At 39.7% G+C, this 22,127-nt stretch overlaps 1 long non-coding RNA gene across 1 annotated transcript in view; it reads right to left on the bottom strand.

Moving 5' to 3' along the window:
- Window positions 1–22,127, bottom strand: part of LOC124167852 — a 485,114-nt gene that overhangs the window by 191,036 nt on the left and 271,951 nt on the right. The window contains exon 4 of the long non-coding RNA XR_006866775.1: window positions 2,323–2,398. This is a non-coding gene — a long non-coding RNA (uncharacterized LOC124167852). The remainder of the gene's footprint in view (window positions 1–2,322; window positions 2,399–22,127) is intronic.

The following is a 22,127-nucleotide window of genomic DNA, read 5'->3' as shown; positions in this document are numbered from 1 at the left end:
ACAAAATACAAATTACAAATGTATTTCAAGTATGTATTTTTAAATACTTTTATTTGAAATACTGGCCAGCCCTGGTAACGCATCAGCTGTTTAAATGACCCACGGGTGAAACGTGACATAAGTAAGGGAGAAGGGGGTCGTCCAGCGGAGGAAGACCACTTTGGTTCCGGTTGTTGAGTCGCGAGCAATCGCGGGGAGATCTTCAACTGTCCGTGGATAGTTTGGGCGCTGGCCGTCCAAGGCCATAAACAACCCACCGTGACACATGGTCATCACACCCTAGACGCGTAAATCACGGCTTCGACGTGCCCCGCTGTGGCAATTCCCACGATGCGTCATATTTCTTCCCCCGCACGGTCAATTTAAACATCAACTTGCGTTCTTTTATGGCCCATCGTGCTCACACTCGTGCGAGGTAGTGAAGGATAATTGCACTGGAGAAGAGAAGCAATCTGGGCACTTGACTGTCGTAAAATCATCAGTCTTGCAAAAAATTGACATTTTAGCAGAGGCTAAGTCCGAAGGTAATACAACCTAATCGTAAGCATGAGATACCACTCCTCCGATGCCCTTAAGGAGGTCAATTTCTATAGCTTGTTTGGAAGTTTCCAGCAGTATAAAGGGACAAATTACAGAAATGAAACGCACAACGACTTTTATCCTCAGCCATCTCAAATAATTATGAATAATAGAATAAAATAAAATTACTTTGTTCTATTATACACTTTATTTTAAATAGCACGACCCGGGTACCAGCATCTCATGCTATAATCAGGTAAGTAGGCTAAGAATTTTACAAATGTATTTTTTTATTTTTGAATGAGAAAGTACCGAAAATCTGTATTTGAAATACAAAATATAAGCTACATTCAGGTCTTTTAATTGAAGTACAAAATATAAATTACAAATGTATTTCAAATATGTATTTTTCAATACTTTTATTTGAAATACTGGCCAGCCCTGGCAACGCATCAGCTGTTTAAATGAAGTGATACTTAGGCTTTGGCAGCCTTAGTAATACTTTGGCATGAGATGCTGAAACCCGGGTCGTGCTATTTAAAATAAAGTGTGGAATAGAACAAAGTAATTTTATTTTATTCTATGACGAAGCAGTTCCACAAAGTAACGCCTGAGACTGTGTCTTAAATTATGAATAAGTTAAGTAAACGATATCAATATCTCTAATCCGAACAAGTTCCTCCGATTACTAGCATTTATAATACTATACACGAAACAAATTTACCACCCTTGCCCTGGATACCCACGTAGGATTCGAACCCAAGGCCTGCGGGGGTAAGTCCTCGCTTTGCCTTACCAGTTGGTTATTTGCATTTAATTGTACATTATATATTCATTTTTGCCAGTGGCTACAAGGAATAATCAAATTCCCAAGGGTGATTATTAGTTTGCACTCAAGGTTTATGAATTTTCAGCCTTAACCATTGCTCAAATAGAACCTGTTTTTAATGAGTAGACAACTAATGATGTAATGTGTTGTAGAAAATAGATTAAAATAAAGTTATTTGGCTGAAACGGAAAGAATTGGAAAGATTTACATAACGAATTGAGAAGGGTAGCTTCTGCGTTAAAACGAGAATTCATTGAAATATGATCTCTAAATTTTGGAGAGAATACTCCAATAAAACGAGACAAATTAGCATTTTATTTCGTCAGTTTTTTTAAATTTATATGTTTTGGGAGGACGTCAATAATTAGCCTTATAAGATTAATCTGTTAGTTCTGTTCCAGTTTTTGCCCATCATTTATTTTCCAAATAACCTTTTGAATTTACACGCTGAATATGCAATTTAAGCGATTACAATATGAGTACTCCTACATTAATGTTTATATAAACAAGATTTGAAGCCCACTACAATGTTTTGGAGGAAAGAAAAACATCAAAAAGAAGGTTATTGGAGAAAAATGGTTCAAACTTAGTTACATGACCCGGCTAACCAAAATTAGGAACTATTTAACGATTCATCGGAACTTTTATTAATTCTCAAGCTAATTAGCTAAATCAAGTTTGCTAGTTAGTTAGTTATTAAATTAATAGAATGGTAGATTTCGATCAAATAGGGAAAAAGGATTGTTTTGCACCAAAGACTAAAGACTGTAAGTTTATGTGCCGGTAGAGTACTCATTAAAAATATAACAAATCAACGAGAAAATAATTAATGCAGGCGATACTAATTTCGGCGCATTTCTCATTGCTTTAAGTCTCGTGGCAATTTCAGATTACGGAGTAGAATCGCTAATACTGTAAATTTCAAGGAGAAAATGAATACTAACTAAAACAGATACAAATATAACCATACATACCTCTGATAGGGCCAAACGTAGGTATGGAAAGGCTCACACATAACCGACTGCTACAGTGAGGACAGCCTGCTGGATGCTGTAAAAGAAGTTTTAGGTCAAAAATGGCCATCTCACATAAATAGGTTCTGATTAAAAACATTTTTTTTTCGATTTTCAAGGTCAAAATCTTTTTACAGATTTGTTAAAAAAGAGAAATGTTATGAAGTATTTTATTGCTGATGGTAGTAAAGCTACATAAAAATAAGCAAAAGAGGTCCTGTGTACACAGACTCTTGAGACAAGCAGATTAATGTATTTTGAGGATTAAGTCTGCGTCTATTTTCTAGTGAGTAAGTTCAGGGCATGTAACGTCAAGAATATGGTGAAAATCACACAATCGGTTGTGACAATCACCAGTATTGCTAAGACGATTGTAATCATGGATTTCTCTCTATGCCTCAAAATTTGAGTTCCATTTTTAATTTATTTTCTCCCATTTTTTCAATCATTTGCCATACATTCGAATGAATGAGCTCAAATTTAATTACCATGTATTGGTACATACTTTAATTATCTTTTTAGGAGTATTTTTGTGACATTTCTGTGTTTTATGCATGCTATGTGGACACATACACCATTCTCATCCATGAGTAAAAGTTAAAGAAAGTTTCGGTTATTTTCATAAACATTTAGTGGACCTGAACAAAATGAGGCGCTTTGATTCACCCCCTGCCAAAAATCCTCAGGTTCAACGCAATTTAATGTGCAAAGTAACATCTACGTATATCCCTCCAGAGGCCTGACCTGCAGAGGTTTTTGTCAGAGGGTCATCAGTATGCTCCAGAGGATTAAAATTTACTTCCACTATTATGCACTAGGCAACAAGTACGCTGCATATGAAACAAAAGCTCTGGGATTAATCTCTATCGTTGTCATAAAAGCTACCTGCCTATCAAGCTAGAACATGCAAAAACATCCTGTTAAAAATATTAGGAATATTAAGAAACACGCATTAAGAAATACATAAGTTAGTAATCTACACTACAATTCAACTAACCCATTTCTAACAATAAGTCCCAATGCTTAACAAGTCATTTGTCGTGAAAGTGAACCGGCTAAATGGACATCTTTTGTGAGGTCCACAGACCTCAGTACACTCTTGATGCAGAGATCAGGACCCAAGGGTGGTCTTCTGGGGATTACAACGCACCGGGGCCGGGAACCAAGTCAGAGACTTATACGTCCGCGCTCCCGGGGAGGGGTTTGGATGGGAAGGAAAAAGGAAAGAAGAGCCGCCGCGATAGGAGCCCGACGACGCCTCTGGGATAGGGATAGGGAAGGAAGGGAGGGACGGGGAAAACCTTCGCCACCATAGAAGCGACAAGGACCCACTAAATGGCGAAACCCGGCATCAACAATAATGTGCCAACGATTTTGGAGGATTTTCCGAAGAAAAAGAAAACCCTACCGATCACATCGTTGGATACCCTCTTGTTGCAGCATAAAACGCAAGAAGCAAAAATTGAAGGGGAAGAAATCGACCAAGCCACTCAGTGCTGTAATAACACTCTCATCTTTCCTTCCGCCTTCACTTAAAATGACATCAATAACAAACCCATTGAACGGCATCATTCTCTTTACGATCTTCTGCGGGTTGTTATTCTCGGATCGCGAGGAGCAGAAAACCGGAAGAAAAGAGGGATACATCCACGCAGATTATGGTAAAGTTAGCGGAGCAAGGAATATTGTTTGGGAGCTATGGTGTGAGGAACAAGTAGGCACATGACTGAGAGTGGAAAACAGGCTTCCTATTTTAGCTTTTTATCAGCCGGCTCGCGGCAAGTGGAGCATTACATGCGTTGTTATACGGAATTCCAGATATATTCCGTAAATACAGGAATGGTGTGGTTTTGAACTTGGTTTAAATGAAAACAGTAATACAGTTTAAGTTTTTTTTATTTTCCTAATGTCGTCTCAAATATTTTTATTAGATATTTAATATATTTCAATATCTGCGCCCTTGCACCTTTTTCAACAAGAGAGAAACCCGGCGTCGATATTACCCTACTCCTAACGAGAGGCGATAAGGCGATAACGACTTAACGTCCCATTCTACGGACGGAGTGCTGCATAAGTTGTGCCCTCCTCAAGGCACTCAAGCAGGTAATCGGGCAGCCCCTGAAAAATCTCTACCACCCTATCCTAGTCTCTTATGATACTAGTAGATTTACTGTGATTTACGTGTTCGAATCTCGGTCAAGACGAATAATTTTTTTCTCTGTGGATATATCGCACAATTTGTGCATTGTGGGTGACTCCGTAAAGATATCACCGTGGCTAGTCCCGGTATGCTTAAATTAATTTTAACACTTTTCATAATCGAAAAAACTTTAATTGTCAAAGAAATTTTCGTAAATTCATGATTTTTCAATATTTTGCTTTCTTTTATGAGGGAAAGAAATTGTGTTTTATAATTTGGGGGGCGCGGTGGGCGGGGGGGGGGGGGGGGTCGGGACCCCCCGGACCTCACTTCGCCGCTCCCTCGAGATGAAAAATATAATGCTCATGAAGCAGCTTTAAGAATTCAAGTTATGATAAAGGGAATCTTAAGCTCATTAGAACCCTCTGATTGGTTTACAGTGTTCCCGCATTGTTAAATAATTTACGGTGGGAATATTTGCTTGAGCAAGCGGCGAAATGAAGGTTGACAAAACTTACAGAGAGAATTTCAAGGTATCATTTCCTTCAACTATGTTTACGCATGCGCCATTTACATAAATGGTGTGAGTTAACGAATGTTTCCTTTATTTTCATAAACATTAAGTGCACCAGTGCAAAATGAGGTGCGCGCACCCCCTGCGAAACATCCTCAGATTCTCCGCAGATATAGATTGGTGCAATGTGCAAAGTAACGTGTGATTCGATAATAATACATGGATATAATATGAAGTCCGAGTATGACATTGAGGCAACTAAGATACAACGCATGACAATTTCATGCTGTTTGCTGTCAGAAGAATGATGAATGGCGTCCAGAACTCTTCAATTTTTTTATAAATGCCTAGAGCCATTAAGATAATTTTTTGTCAGATAATTCATTTAATTTTTCGCTATTTTATATACAATCTGGCATTTAAACTCAACTTCAAGTTTCTACTGCCCCAAAAATACAAAATTTTTCAAGCCTTAGGCTTTTAGTAAACAAAAAAATCACCACATATACATACCATGCCTTGCAGTTATATACAAGAACACGACTTCCTAATTTTTCACAACTGCAATTTTACGAATTTAAAGAGAGATTTGGATAAGACCTAGTCTTTGATGTAGCTCTTCCCAATATGAAACCGAACTATTAACGTGAGACACTGTTCATGCTTTAACATGAAAATTCCCATCGCCCATATATATCGCATAATGTTAGGTTAGCGGTTTCGGATGGGTACGCCTAGCGTAACTCATGAAGGGTGTGAAGTAAAAGGTCCGAAGCAAGTCCTTTATGACACTTCATGAAAGAGTTTTGATTCTGGGTGTAATATTGTGGCCTAGAAACGAGTTCAATATTTACATTGTTGAAGCTCTGTAACTTTAATAAGAGAAAACTGTTATTCAATGAGAAATTTTCAATATAAGATGGTTGGATACGCCAATATTCCGCCAAATTTATCTGAAATTATTCAGACAAACACGTGAAACGAAAACACGGTACGTAAAATGAACTTAAATAAGTACTGGCAGTAAGTGTAAGTGAACTGACAATTTGTTAACTTTCCCGGAGTCCAATGGCGCGTACTCAATGAGAGCCTACCATTCTACTTCAGATTCATGCCATCATGTTTTCCCCTCAAGTTTAGAGTAAGGAGGTGATTTTAAATGTACGCACGGCATGTAGATTGTCGGTAAAGTCGAGTCTTCTGATGGTGGTTGTTTGATCCACATTCCCTGACAGCGTTTGTTTGATTGAGGTAATTCAAATACGTATTTGCAAAAAAGTTTCTCGGGTTTTCCACCGGTTGATGTCGTCCATGTCTCCCGACGTTTCTAGCAGCGACTTGCTGATCATCCTCAGGGAATCTTCCGAATCAAGGATCTCCCCTGATGATGATCAGCAAGTCGCTGCTAGAAACGTCGGGAGACATGGACGACATCAAACGGTGGAAAACCCGAGAAACCTTTCTGCAGCTGATACGCCGGGAAAACCTAAGATCATACAAATACGTATTTGCTAAAAAGGGTTGTCTCCTATGATGTGAATTCAATAATTCATAAATGTCAATTGCAATAAATTTATTAGTATGAAAAAGACATTCAGGAAAATCTAAAATTACGTAGTCGTATTCCGACAATTCCAACATAGAGCACGTGAGTCCGTTCCAGCAGGGAGAGTCTTGATATGAACGTCACGACTATCCTGACGGAATGTTTTATGACGAGCTTCCAGCTGCTCGTAAACAATTAGTGCTAAAAATTCCACTTCAGATTGATGCCATCATATTTTCCCCTCAAGTTGATTGTAAGGGAGCGATTTTAAATATATGCACGACATGTAAATTGACTTCGCTATTAAATTGAATTCGCTACGAAGGGTTGTCTCCCGTTATGCACATTAAATATAAGCTACACAGTCAGAAACATCAATTGCAGTACATATATTAATATGAATATTACAATCAGGAAAAGCGAAAATTAGAAAGTCGTATTCCGTCATTTCGAGTACGTAACACATCACGCAGTTCCTGCAAGGTGATTCTTGATGTTAACGTAATAACTCTGTCGACCGCAAATGGTACCATCATACTTTGACTTTGTGCCAAGAAGGCCTGGATGTTTTTTTTATGTATCTAAGTCATAGGCTGTGATTGTAAATGGACTTGCTTAATAAGCACTAATAAATTAATTAGATGAACGTGGAGATCTTTTGACTCATCCACCTCTACAGAACTATTCTGACGGCATGTTAATTTTCCGAGTTTCCAACTCTGAGTAAATAGATTGCGCTTAACATTCCACTTCAGACATAAGCCATTATATTTCTCCCTCAAGTAAGGGAGCGATTTTAAATGTATGCACGACATGTAAATTGTCGGTGAACTCAAATCTTCTGAAGGTGGTTGTTTGATCCACAGTCCCTCGCAGCGTTTGTTTGATTGAGACGTTTCAAATATGTATTCGCTCCGGAGGGGGTGTCTCCCATCATGTAGATTCAACCCCCATACCCTTGTCCGAACACCCTGGAGAATACCTAATGACGCCCCACCCTCCCCTCCACACACTCTAGGCAGTGGAATCATGTGTCGGTTACGTGGAAACAGGAGTTGGGCGGGTGAGGCTGGTAGCTGGTTATATCCTCCGTTACCATGGAGACGACATGTTTGGATATTTTTTCTCTCCCTCCCTCACTCCACCCTCAGTTTGGCTGGAGGGGTCGCTTGGTTGGGCGGAGTTGCACCAATCAAATAACCTCGTTCCTAACAACCCTCCTCCCCCAACCCCACCGTAAGACCCTCATCTTCTAACCGCCCCCACTGCTTGTGTAGGCATCACCAGACACGTCGCCCGAAGGCCTTCCATATAAGACACTCCCCGGTAGCTAATCTTCATGGGAAATGGCGTCAGGCGTCAATCAAAAAAATAATAATAAAAAGAAATACCTCCCCAGACAGGGTCTTGGGTTAGAAGAAGAAGGTATCCACCTCTATAGCATCCCATCTTACCAACCCCCCTTTTCTCTTTCCGTAACAGGATGAGGGACTTGGAAAGCTCTATCCCCGAGTGAGCGCTTATTTATGCCCGATTTCCTCTCATATCCCAGGTTATATCCTTCTAATAACCCACCTACAATCAAACTATCTTCACGTCATGTCTGCCGTGGTGAATATCACAATTAATGACTTCGGGGCGGTAGGGGAGCGTGGTAGACTAAATTATGCATTCCTTAAACCATATTTCTGCATTTTCCTAGTATTGTGTTGTCTCGAAGTCTTCCGTGGCGTTCATGATTCGTGGTGATCTCTTTATCCTTTGGGTTTTTGCCACGTTGTTTGTCATAGGTTCACAGTTTCGCCAGGATTCCACCCGGCGTTTTCAGCTCTAAATGTCATGTCGGAATTTTCGTTGTGTTTAAATAGGCCTCTTGCTTTGTGTGGGCGTTTTCCTGCAGTGGGTCTTTTCGCTGAAGGACACCACACCCTTATTCTCATGTTTTTTCCCACAAACAAAAATCTTTTTTACACAAAATTTTCACATATAGTTGTTTATATTTTTGACATTTCACAAGTAGTGTATATTGTATATCCTATGTATTGTAGACGTTTGTCTACCATTTTTTAATATGTTTGCATTGACGCTATCGAGGGGTTAAGTGGAAGAGGGCACTTCATAGTCTCCACCTCGCCTGAATAAAGGCATTTTATTATTTCCTTGCTGTTGTGCAGTGATTGGCTGGTATCCGGAACACTCTGTTACAAGCATTAGTTAGATAGTATCCGTCTTTCCTATTTTACTAATATTTCTAACTGTATTTTGCATGTTCTGACTACATAGGCAGATTGCCTTTATAAGTAGAGTATAGATTAATGCCATACATTATTTGTAATATGTGGCGTATTTGTTACGCAGTGCATGATTGATAGTGGAGGAAAATTATAATCCTCTGGTGCATATTAGTGATGGTTTATCCCCTTCCAATCACTTCCTTAGGTATCTTACAGGGTTATATGTAGACGTAGATGAAGCCTAAAAGGTAAAGCACTAAAGGTAGGTGCAGATTGAGGGGTCCTGGGTGAAGTTTTCTTACACCCTCAAGCAAAATCTGCAAGGTAACCCAGGAAAAGAGACTGGCCCCCCTACCCAGAATGTGTGAAATTCACAAGCCTGTGGTTTAGTTTAAGGTGAGATCCAAACTTACTTGTCCAAATCTACCTTTGGGTTGAGTCTCTTAGTGAGTGAGTTCGTCTACATCCACATATTCCTATATGCTAATGAGGTAATCATCCATTCGAGAAGATAGTGAAGTGAAATTTTCAAATTTGAGATGCCGGCTAATACTGACAATGAGTGGTGTAAACTCTATATACCCTGAAAATTGGGTTTAATCACTGATAGAGTATGGATGGCATAAGGATCAGCTACCGCTTGAAGGGTCCAGGGCTCAAATCTGGGCATAAGCCTAAAAACATACGTAAGAAAAATACTCGAAACCTCTGGAATTAATTTTTGAGTGAGTTATTTTATTCGCATTAGGGCATATTCCCATCCATTCTATTGAAGAGCCTTGAACTTTCTCCCCCCATTCTTCGCGTACCCAAGATCCTTTCTTATATTTCGGTTATCAGCATATCCTATGCCTGGATTGCATGATCTATATCTACAGTCACTACGTCTTTCTTATCTCATCTAGAAGTTTCCTCTCCTCGCCCGCCATGTCCGGCATTATTTCGTTCATTTTCATTCTCGTCAAACTCTCAACCTTCTTTTTCTCTGAAGCCACCACTCAAACACTTCTGGCCTAATTTTTATTCAACTTCTTCAGCGTCCACGCTTAATCCCTGTAAGGCGCTATGCTCTAAATCAGATTCTTCGCTAGCCTTTACTACTTAGAAATAACAGAAAGATCCTTTCCTATTCACGAAAGCCTATTTTGTCAAAATTTTCTGTCAGACCTCCTAACCTCTGGGGCCGCTTTCCTCAAATAGGCTCAGCAAATAGTTAAATTTTCTTACCTGCTCAAGTTTGTGACCATATGGTACTTCAAAATTTAGAAGCATATGTATACTTCTAAATTAAGCATCATAGTCCCTCCAGTTGACACCTAAAAATGCCTACTACAGTTTTCGGCAAGATTTAATCATTACTCCAACACCATGATTATCTCATTAGCTCTTTCTAATTCTTAAACGCCTCTTATGTCCTCGCTATTTTCTTTGTGATATCATTAGGTACTTAAAGTTCCATTTTCCTCTAATGCCCATCCTAAAGAACCTAACTGTCATTTCAAAAATGTATCATTTAATTTTATGCTAAGCCTTATTATACTATTTTTTGATGGAATATTAGTAACATTTAGTATCACAGCCTTATAGAAGTGCTGCACGAGGCAAATCTTCTATCATAAGCTATTCCGTCCTGCTCTTCAAATCAAAGTACACATGAAACGACGAGCTGTTTCCATCTGGAAACGTGCGCTGCATAAAACGCTGAAAGCATTAACAAAAGCAGGAATAGAGAAATCAGAAGCGCTAAATCCCATATTGCTCTAGCCTCCATTCCGAGAGGTATGCACACGAATCATTCCAGGTATTTTTGCCAATTACCGTAGCTTGAACGAGCACAAAGTTGATGACGGAGCTTGTTGGGGAGGGAGGTCATGGATTTGAGATCGCATGGCCAGCAGTAAGATGGAAATAAAACCATACGCTCAAAGCACACACATGCTTCCAGCTCGGCGTGATTAGCGGAACGGGAAACCTTTGATCATTGCCTTTCAATTCCACTGGCTACCCTCGCGTTACGCGGCCGCGCTCTGTGACACATTCATCGCGCGGAGAATATTTTCCTCGGAAGCTGGAGTTTTACCCTTCTGAGCAGTCCGCAGTTGGTATTAAAACTAGGGTAGGTCGGCCGGAAAATTCCAAGTAATAAATAGGAAGAGGATGTAAACAAGCGTGTGTCTGGTCCATCATGAAATAGAATGATCTCAACACGTTATTAAGCCTATTAAATACTGCGTATCTGCATATCCCTGAACTCTGGGACGGGTCACTCTCTCCAAAGGTTTTCTTAAAAATAACGCTGGTGCTGATACAGGCGTAATGTGGTTGTGCAAGCTCCCACGACCCTCCTTTCACCAAAGTGCGTTTCTTTGTACGCCATATTGAAATGAGTGATATGCGGCGTGTTTTAAGAGAAATTTTCAATACTCCGACAAGAAGATTATCTGAGGACCTACTATATTTTGTCCTCTAAGGATTCTCCACAGAAATAGGACTTGCATTGTTTTACAATTTGAATAAAATTGAAATAAAATGCTCTTTCCGTTGGCTTAGTTAGATACTTCGATCACTGACACTAAAAGAAATTGGATCCTATATTTCCAAAAAAAATCGCATCAGAAAAATGTAACTCTAACGTATGCACTGATGGCACTACTAACCTCAGAAAACCACGAAAAGTCATTAATTTCACCACAAAAATTAATGCCGTAACATGTAAACCGTCCCCAAGTTAGCTCTATGTTTATGATCAATTCAAAAATAAATATAAGCCACGCCACAATTCCACTTGACGAGTTATTAGCAACTTACTATTGCCATTGAAGTCAAATCAATTTATTGCTTTAACTATGGCGTCGGAGTCGGCTCTTATTATCATTAAAGTGTTTCCACCTTGTGCCCGACTCATTGCTAGTATTTTTTTCATGTCACGCTTCCTGTTGACCATTAATTTATTCTTGTTTTGTCTTGTTTATTTACCTAAATATGAACTCAGGTGGCTAATTTTCCACAAAAAAATTTGCTTCGATTTTTTTATTAATTTAATTTGAACTTATAAAAAAATGGATTAAACGGAATACCTAACATATTAACGATATAATCGAGTTGTAATATGCTAACAAAACATGCTTCCGTCCTTCAATAGGGTTGATACAATAATTCCTCGTCCAGTAATATGCCGAAATGCCACCATAATCGCATGCACACTGGGGCGTAGGGACTCTCGGCCATTCCGATGGCATCCAGGGGAGTGATTTGATCCTTCAAAGAGTTCTGCTCCGCAGCATGGGACCTCGGCAACTTCCGCTGCCGGAGTATAAGAGGAGTGAGGAGGTACGTTGAGTGGTCGGGGAAAGAAGCTTAACGCAACCTTTGGTTGCCAGGATACATCACCTTCTGCTGCGTACGACCAAATATATGCTGCGCTGTCCATCCGAAAATCCCTTTGAAGTGAACGTATAGGCTCATTACTACTGTATAATCCCACTGACCAACGTTTAGTGCAGCGAGCAACGTCTCTTTTGTATTCCATAAATTGATTGGATTAAATCTTTCTCCTCAGAGTATAAATCCCTAAAGTGTTTCGAAGAAAATTTAAGATCTGTTTAAAAAAATAGAATTACTATATTCAGAATTTAATATCACCTATAAAATCAATGTTTAACTGTTTAATTCTAAAATTATTAGTTATTTTTTTCTTTTAAAATTATTTAGCTTAACATTTCTTAACAATTATAAAAATTATTGATTTTTTTGGTTTTTAAGTGATTACGTCATAGAAATGATGTGGATAATATTAAAAAGTTATTTTTGACTTTGGATTGTTCTAAATAAATTTAATTATAAACATAAATAGAATAAAATGGAAAGTATAAACGATAATAATGATATATTTGAGATATATTTTGTTAAAGTAAGCATACTTCCTCCTCGCACAAATCTATGAAAGGGTAGAACTACTCATAATTCGTTCAGTATAATATTTGATTGTCAGTGGGGTGCGAAAAGGCAAATGAGAGCGGCGTGGAAAATGAAATAAAGCAATTATCGCATTAATTTATCGGATTATCGAATATCTAATAAACTTATTTTACAAAAATAAGTTGCAACATCACGATATAGATACACGGTTAAATTAGGTGTTATATCTAGGTCTCTAGCCCGTAGGAGAATATCAAGGGAATATTCTCTGCAACAAACAAAAACACGGCTTTCTAGAGCTTGGATTCCAATTTATGCGTTCCTAAATCGATATCCCGCTTCACCAAACGCGATATGAAGCATCAATTTTCCGTGGTTTTCATAGAACTAATGGGTATGAGGGTATAGATCAGATACAAGAGATTCGTACCAAATACTAACATTAATTCGAAGGGGATCGGATTGGGGTGGTAGCTTGAGTGTTGTATTCCGACCCCTTGGGCTCGGGTTCAAATGGCAGAAAACTTTTAGAGACTGCCCGATCCCTGCTTGAATGTTGCATGGAGAACATTTCAAGCGCAACACTCCGTCCGTCGGATGGGACGTTAAGCCGTGGTCCCCTTGGCGCCTTTCGTTAAGAGCTGGGAAATTCCGACGCTGGGTTTCTCTCCACCCATCCATCCATACCCTTCCCTCATGGCACAAATGACCTCAGCTTTCGGTCGCCTCCTCCTAATACCATACCATACGAAATCATACTCACGTATTGCTGCGTCATCGCAAAATGTAATCCACTCGTTCGGGGAAATATATTGTAGAGGCATTTGGAGGAATCAGTCTTTATTCATTATCAATATAAATGCGAAATTCCCTTAGAGGTGAATATAAGTACCTTTTTTTGCAGTAAATGGGTTATGGGAAGCAAATCTAGCAAATGATTCTACGTGAAAGACAAAAAGAAATACTGAACTACACCTGTGAAATCCACAACGCTTCGTAAGAAACGGTTTTCAACATACTGAGCACCTTCCTTGTTGAAAATTAAACTCAGAATTAAGATTTCAAATGTAAATACCCTCACAATTTTTTTAATGCAATAAAAACCGTAGAATCACGGCTACGTTTCCAAGTGGGGTATAACTAAGGTGGGTATGATATGAAAATAATTATATATGCAAAGCATCTTCAGGCGTTAACTGTCTAAGGGATAACATATCTCAGAAAAATCTAAATTTAGTAAGAGACATAATTATGATATAGAATCAGGAAGGATTCATGAAAAAAATTGGATACCCCAAGATCGTCGATGAAAAATGGGCTGAGAGTAGAACACATATATTTCAGATATAAAAACTAAATTTAGGGTTAACCGTAATGAACTGAAATACATATTTGTTACATAAAAATATCGCTACCATTTAAGAATGAATGCCACCACCACATTAAATCCCGGGGAAGAAATAAAAGTGGCGTTGAAAAAATAATAAATTTTATCCGAGCGAAGGGACACCTTAAATAACGCGCGCTAATAAATTAGTGAAAAATCTTCCACCTGGGTTCTTCCTTTACTTTCCCCCTCCACCGAGGGACACTGTCAGATATATTGCTTCACGTGCGTTCCTTCACCATCCTTCAAAGTGTCCCCACCCTGAATAGGAAGGCAACCAGCCCACCCCTTCCTCCCCCCCGCTGGCACAACCCTCCCCCATTCCACCCCTGGTCACAAGCTGCACCCTAAAAATCTCACCTCACATAGACTGGGTAGGTGAGGGTGGACCCAGAACCGAAGGAGAGTGTTTTCGTCAATGGGAATCTCGGGTACAAGGTCCATACCGTCGGCTTCTAAATCTTATGGAGTCAAGTTCAGAACTGTCTATTGAGTTTACAGTTACTTATACAGCCTTTTAAAAATTCTTGTCTTTAAAATACATTTTCTCGAATTATTTAAAAGCAAAACTTGAATACTATTATTCCAATTTTGATTATTTAAATGTGATTTTATTTAAATGTATAGAATAAGGTCTCATACAGTAAATGGTATCCAACTATTGAATTACTGGTCCAATTTTCCACAGGTTTACTTAACACACAACTCTCTCCAACTCACAGAGTCATCCTCAGGAGCAAGAACCACCTGAAGAGAATTTTATGAGTTGAAACTCGTTGCGGGCATAATAAATTTGTGAAGCAGTGCATCAGTAATCAAATTATTGGTAAGATTCATTTAATTATTAAAAACAACCAATAACGGTCTAAATTTAAAAAAATAAAAATCTTCGACAAAACATAATGTGTGAAACTCGAGAAATCTTATTTGCCATTGCTACCCGGGAAAAAAACCAGACATATCATCAGCTACGTTTGTAACCACTGACGTAAAACTGCTTTCACTCTGAGTAGTATATTATATAAAGAAGTTACATATAATATGTTTCGCGAACATTTTACAAATCCGTGTAACATGTTACATACAATATTGTGTTATGAAACAAAAATTCGTGTTATACGATAAGTTTTCCGTTTCAAGAACGAATCAGGAAACCAAATATTTGTTGCATAACTTTATAACACAACGTTACATGTAACATGCAACATAGATTTGTAACTTTTTCGTAAAACATGTTGCATTTAACTCGTTTATAAAACGTGTTACACAGTGTAAACGCAGCCGGAACGCTAGAAGTGTAAAAGGTGTGTTTAAGTGACCTTCCCATGCCCCCATCCTCCGGCGACCCCCGCTGACACTCCTCTGCCCCCTAACCCTCCCCCCATTTCCCATGCTGCACCCAAAAAATCTCACCTCTCATAGACCAGGAGGAGGTTTGTGTCCTAGAACCAGAGGAGTAGGTTTTCGTGAATGGGAATTCGGGAGGGTTCGTCATTCGAGATCTCGAGTTCTGTTTCCGCTGTGGAACACGTTCCTTGCATCCATCCCACGGAACTGAAAACACCCACATCGCACCAACATCGTCTCACTTTACTGCAACCGCCATTTTAGAAGGATCGAGGTTCAAAACGAGGGCTTAAATCCATCTTTTCAGATATATTACTTAAAAGATGAAATATAACCTACGTCACTCCGTAACGAAAGGTTGTACAGCTTCTATTTCCGTGACGAATTGTGCGTTCAAAACTAACGGTAGTATATTAAAGTTTTCGGTATGCGTAGAGCAGATCTTCGTCAAGATTAATCGGTGTCGTAATTGTGAAATATTTACATCTGATTAAATGCTGGGGTAAAATTTTGAAATTTGAGATACAAGTAAATGTTATAAGGCTTTTTAAACTTCAAAATATCAAGAGGGTAGCACAAGTATTAAGTGATGAATTAGACAATATAAAAGACTGGTTGAGCAGAAATGATGAATGAATTTCCCCTGCCAATCACCCTAGAGATATCTCGTAGGATATTATGTAGATACAGACGAATCACCTTATAAATTCTTTTTGCACGGGGCTTCACGGGTGATAGCTAACATGGCGGATGATGATTACAGCTATTAAAATTTTCACTAAATTTTCCAACGCAGGTCAGCCGCTAAAATATTTTCTAAAATCTTTCTGATTAAAAAAAATCTTTTCAAAAATACACAAATATTATAATTGGTACAGTATTAGAAAAAGCAATGTTTTATTCATACACCGAATAAAATTAATTGTATTCCTAACCAATGAGCAAAAATCTTGAAAAAATGAATTCAATTGTTGAGGCCTTCACTTTGTAGAATTCCATATTTAATGTTTGGAAAGGAAATTGCTTAGCTTTTCTACAAAACACACACTTTATTGCCGACTAGTTTCGGTTACACTGTACCATTATCAAGACTAGTGATACACATCAGAATTTGCCGGTATATATACTCTGTGGTCGGGTGATTGGAGGGGAGGGCCTCCCCTTCCCCTCCAATCACCCGACCACAGAGTATATATACCGGCAAATTCTGATGTGTATCACTAGTCTTGATAATGGTACAGTGTAACCGAAACTAGTCGGCAATAAAGTGTGTGTTTTGTAGAAAAGCTAAGCAATTTCCTTTCCAAACATTAAATCTTGAAAAAAACTTTGAGAAAAATTGCTTTCTCTCTAATTCACAATTTATGTCTCCGATTAAGACAATAATGGTTTTTCAACTGTTGGAAATAAATAAAAAGAATTGCATTAATGGAGTGGAACACGAGAATTTTTATGAAAGATGGAATATTGGTGAAGAAAGTAAAAAAAATAGTTTGATTCACCTCCAATTTTTCTACAAGCAGGCCTAATTTAAATACAGATGCGTGTGTTCATAAAGAAACCTTTCCCACGCAGTGCCACAGTAAACTGTAAGTTTTGAGTTTCATTTTCTAGAAGATCGAGTCTTTCCTTATTCCGCCCAATGATTTAGCAGCGCGGAGGCAAGAATGAAGCCGTAGTTGAACCTCCACGGGGCGGAGAGAAAGATTCCTCTCCCGCATCTCATCTCCTTGGGCTCACATCATTTCCGCGAACAGTGACTCGGCATTGTGGGCGATTCGTGTGAATGTTTCGCGGAGCGTCCGAGGAACACACAGTCTTCTTTTAAGCGACTTTACATTATCCTTCATTGCTCTGAACACCAACGGAAGAAATTCTCTATAAACAATGTAATTTGACTTGACGTGTTTCGAACGATGATCCTCCCGTATACAGTCAGGTATGCTACAGTTACACCATAAAAGGTGGCAAGTTTATTATTAATTATTTAAAGTGGACTGGCAAATATTTTTTTTGAGGATCCTTTAACCTTCCGTCAGGCTCAATATATAAACTCCCGAGTTCTGGCGCAATGTGCCTGAAAGGAACATATACGAAAAGACATTATTAACTCAAGGTATGGGTCAGAGCTGCAACTTGAAACGTTAATGCACTATTATCAGTGTAGTCTAACACTTAAACGATGTCTTACATGTAGTATATACACCCCTTTTCACCCCTTTATACGGCTCCAAACTTAGGTGTGATTTAACGTGCTCTTTAGTTAATTATGTTTTACTAAATATATTCAAGCATCGAGTAGTAAAAATCGTAGAAGCATCGAATGAAAATGCCAAAAAAAATATTCTGCCTATCAAAAATACATACCTTTAAAATTGTGACGAGTTCGGGCGCATTGAGCTTGTTTCATCCAAACTTAAAGAACTTCCCGTGGGGACGGCCGAAGTCAAACTAAGCGAGAAGGCTTTATTGAGCGTTTCAAAACAAACAGCTACTATGAGCGTCAAGGGTTTATGCCGCCTAATGGCGCGAATAAATGAAAAAGCACTCGCGTCGTGCCGTCGGGCGCATCCATTACGCCCGACGTAGGGTTAAATCATGGTTAAGAATCCTAAGATTGGTTTACGCAGCTCTCCACTCAGTTCTCCTATCAGCTAATCTTTTTACAATTACTCATTTATTCTCTTTCACAGTCTTATTTACATGTTCTATGTATTTTGGTCGAGGTCTTCCTTTTCCGTTCTTGCCTTCCGCTTCTCCCTCGACGATTGCCTTCATCAGGCCATCATGTCTCAAGATATGGCCTATAGGTTTGTTCCGTCCTCTTATCAAGGTTTTCACGAGGCTTCTCTTCTCTCCTACTCTTCTTAGGACTTCCTCATTACTAACTCGGTCGATGCAGTGGACCCTCATCATTATTATGTACCACCAAATTTCGGAAGACTCTACCCTTGATTTTTCGCAGCTGTCATTGTCTATGCCTCACTTCCGTAGAGAATCATACTCCAATAGGGAAGAGGATAAATTTACCGGAAGGTAGGAAAGAAAATGCTCGTATTGTGGAATACTTTTTGTTTCTAACGCGTTTGAGAAAAAAATTCAAAACTCATAAACCTAAAATCGTATAAATGTAAGCCGGTCTTCCCTTCGCCACGCATCAAACTTGTTAGAAGTTCTATTAATGATAGATAGGGAATGTAGTGGCTCAGTGGATAGAGCGTCGGGTGGAGGGTTCAATTCCTGGGTTAAACCGTTAGAAGATTCCGTGCATAAATCCTTGAAGTACGAGGTGATCCAGGGAAGGAACTATCTACCTAACTCTGAAATTGTGAATTTCACACCGCTGTGGCTTAAATAGGGGTGAGCTCTTCCCTTACCATCTACACCAACCAACTGGTTGAACCACTGAAATAATAAGAAATCACCAAGCATATTAGTTTAAAATTTAGTTTTTTTCCTTCGCCATCTAAATTCCTGATCTGGAGCTCATTTTATTAAATTAGCGTGTTATTTTCAGTCAGAGATGCCTAAGCCTTCCATGGCACATTGCAACGGAAAAATGAAATAGACACGAAAATGTTAAATGTAATTCAAAACCAAGCAATCCTCATTCTAATTTTTCCTTTAATCCAGCATTTTGCTTCATACAGCCGCCTTGGAGCTAAGTGCATTGGATTCTCACGCACCTACAATTTGATTTATTACAACTATTTCCCCAGGACCGACCTAAGTACGCTCTGGCAAATGGTGCGATAAATGCAAACGTGTGATGATACATTACATTGGTACTTAAACTCGATTCCGACGCGTAATGAAAAATTTAGAGGGCGGAAGGTTGTCGTAATATGGCTCATTAATCCGCACGCCATTGACTCAGTCGGCGGATGAAGGGGGAAGAATTTAATTTAGAGCCTTGATACAGGGCAGGAGGCGACTGGAATTCCGTCTGAGGAAAGAAAACGTCCCCAATAGTTTTACATATTTCAACGCCTTCATCCCAACACCATTCCAACCAGCATTCCATCTCCCCCGCCCACTCCGACCTTCCCCCACTCTTCCAAGCACACAATCACCACCTCTCGCTGAAAAAAAAAACTCCCACAGCCCAACCCACCCACTCATCAGCCTCTCTGTGGAACGGGCCCAGGAATGCGAAGAAATAAATTACAGCGGAAATCCAGTCCAGCTCGGGAGCACGTGAGACCTTATACCTCCCCCATAACGCGGTCCCCTCCTCTCCGCCCGAAAAATACCTCCTCTAGCCCACCCCTACCCTCTCTATGTGGCCATACCCCTTCCCCAGAAACCCCTGAATGTGAACCTCCCTCCCCCCAACTTGGTCCCCCGCCCCCCTGCGGTCCGTAAAAGTCCCCGCTGCCAATCCTTCAACCTTTCCAACGTCCACTCCATCCAACGCTAAACATTGCCTGTCAACCTTCTTCGGGCGTTCTGCTCTTGACAGCTCTCTCCCCCACCACCAGCTATTCCTCCGAACGCTCCTCCTCGCAAACGCATACTCCGATACCTTCCCTCACTCCACGGCTACCTCCGCGACCCCACCCACAGCACCGGTAAGCACCGCCGCGATTCACAAAGGGAAAGGAGAATGCGGTGCGTGGGGTATGGGGTGCGGGGATGGCGTAGGGTGGGGTGGGTTTGGGCTGCCGAACCGGAGGATTGGATGTGTGAGCGTATCCCCTTTCCCTTCCCCGCCCATCCTCCCTCCCCGGTGCATTACGCTTTTCTGGTGCACGGGGGTCGTGGGATGAGAGATCCTCTACGGTGGGAGCGATCGAGTCTTCGCTTTCCTGCGCTAAGGTAAGGGACCACTAGGGTCGAAGGAGATGTGTCAAGGTCCGCTCAAGGATTCTGTTTCATTGACGGGAATGCTTCGGAGCTCTAATGTCAACCTCAGATGTCAGTAAAGAAAATACAGGTACAAAATGTTTGAGGTATAGGTAATTATTGACGATGAAGGAAATTGCCAAATGAATTCGCAAGTTTTCAATGACGAATTACAAACCAACACATCCTAAGTTGGCGGCAGTGATGGCGTAAATAAATTTAAAATTGATTTTTCTCGTTTATACTGACTTACTGATCTCGGGTTCGATTATTTCATGCCATCGGGGGCAAGAACATCTCTCTCCTCTATCTATTTGTGGTACAGGTAATTATTAGCGATGAAGGAAATTGCCAAATTAATGCGCAGGTTTCCAATGAAAAATTACAAAACAACACAGTCATCCAAAGTTGGCGGCAGTGATGCCGTGAATAAATTTAAAATTGATTTTTCTCGTTTATACTGAGTTACTAATCTCGGGTTCGATTATTTCAAGCGATCGCGGGCAAGAACATCTCTCTCCCCCATCTGTTTGAGGTACAGGTAATTATTGACGATGAAGGAAATTATCAAATTAAGGTGCAAGTTTTCAATGACAAATTACCAAACCGACACAGTCATCCAAATTTGGCGGCAGTAGTGCCATAAATATATTTAAAATCGATTTATCGTTTTTATACTGAGATGGTAATCTCGGCAGTGGCGTAACTATGGGGGGGGGGGGTGGTGAGGGGATAGATCCCCTCATCCCACAAAGCATCAGAGAAAAAAAGTTATTTAAAAATATTACCCAGTTTTGAAATATAATGACTGCATCTGCTTAAATTTAATTTTTTAGTACCAAAATGATGTAAAATGTACATTCAGGCATGTCATTTTTCAAAAATTTTCCCGCCCCAGGCCATCTCATCCCCCTCCCCAAAGCATATTCCTAATTACGCCACTGAATCTTGGGTTCGATTATTTCAAGCGATTGCGAGCAAGACCATCTCTCATCCCTACGTCAATATACCTCAGTCTTATACGTTTCCAATGAGAAATAATCGGAGATGAATTCAAGAATTTCTTTACCAGTCAAGTGATGCGACCTCCTGTGGGTGTTCTCGGATTTTCCGAACATTATTCAGTGAATGGTTTTTGTAGCATTGCTCTATCATCAGGCATTTTCGTTCAATGGTTTTAGTCTCAACTATGTGGAGGTTAATATTCGAAAATGAAAAGGATACTTCGTTGACTTCCTTCCACTGATTTATTTCGTCCGTACGATATGTTTCGAACCATAGAGGTCATTATCAAGTACATGCCGTATGGATGAAATATTTCAGTGGAAGTCAACGAAGTCTCCTTTTCATCAGGCGTTTTCTCAATTCCCAAACTATGAACAATCATCGCAAAATTAAGGCTTTTTTATGCTATTAAGAAATCTGGAATCAAGTTGTCTTGTAGTTTACGTATATAGTTATATATAAGCTCTTATGTTTTTCGAACGATCGTTGTCAACGCATATCTCCTCCTTACCTCAACCATCCATTTCTTTCGTGTGAATTACGCTTTTATGATTCACAGGATCCGTGGGATAAGAGGTCCTCTATGGTAAGAGTGATCGAGTCATCCCTTTCCTGTGCTAAGGTCCACAAGGGTCGGAGAGGGGATGGTGTCAAGGCCCGCTCAAGGATTCTGTTTCATTGATGGGAGTTCTAAAGAGTACCGCAATCAAACTGAAACAAAGTTAAATTTTCATGTTTGAGGAACATTTTTGATGGAAGTTGGTCTAAAAAAAATATTCCTAGACGGCGAAAGTTTTCAATAACAAATAAGTCATGAATTCAAGACATTA

This window comes from Ischnura elegans, chromosome 11, assembly GCF_921293095.1.
Source record: "Ischnura elegans chromosome 11, ioIscEleg1.1, whole genome shotgun sequence".
In the NCBI taxonomy this organism is placed as follows: Eukaryota; Metazoa; Arthropoda; class Insecta; order Odonata; family Coenagrionidae; genus Ischnura; species Ischnura elegans.
This window is presented reverse-complemented; position numbering and strand designations above follow the sequence as displayed.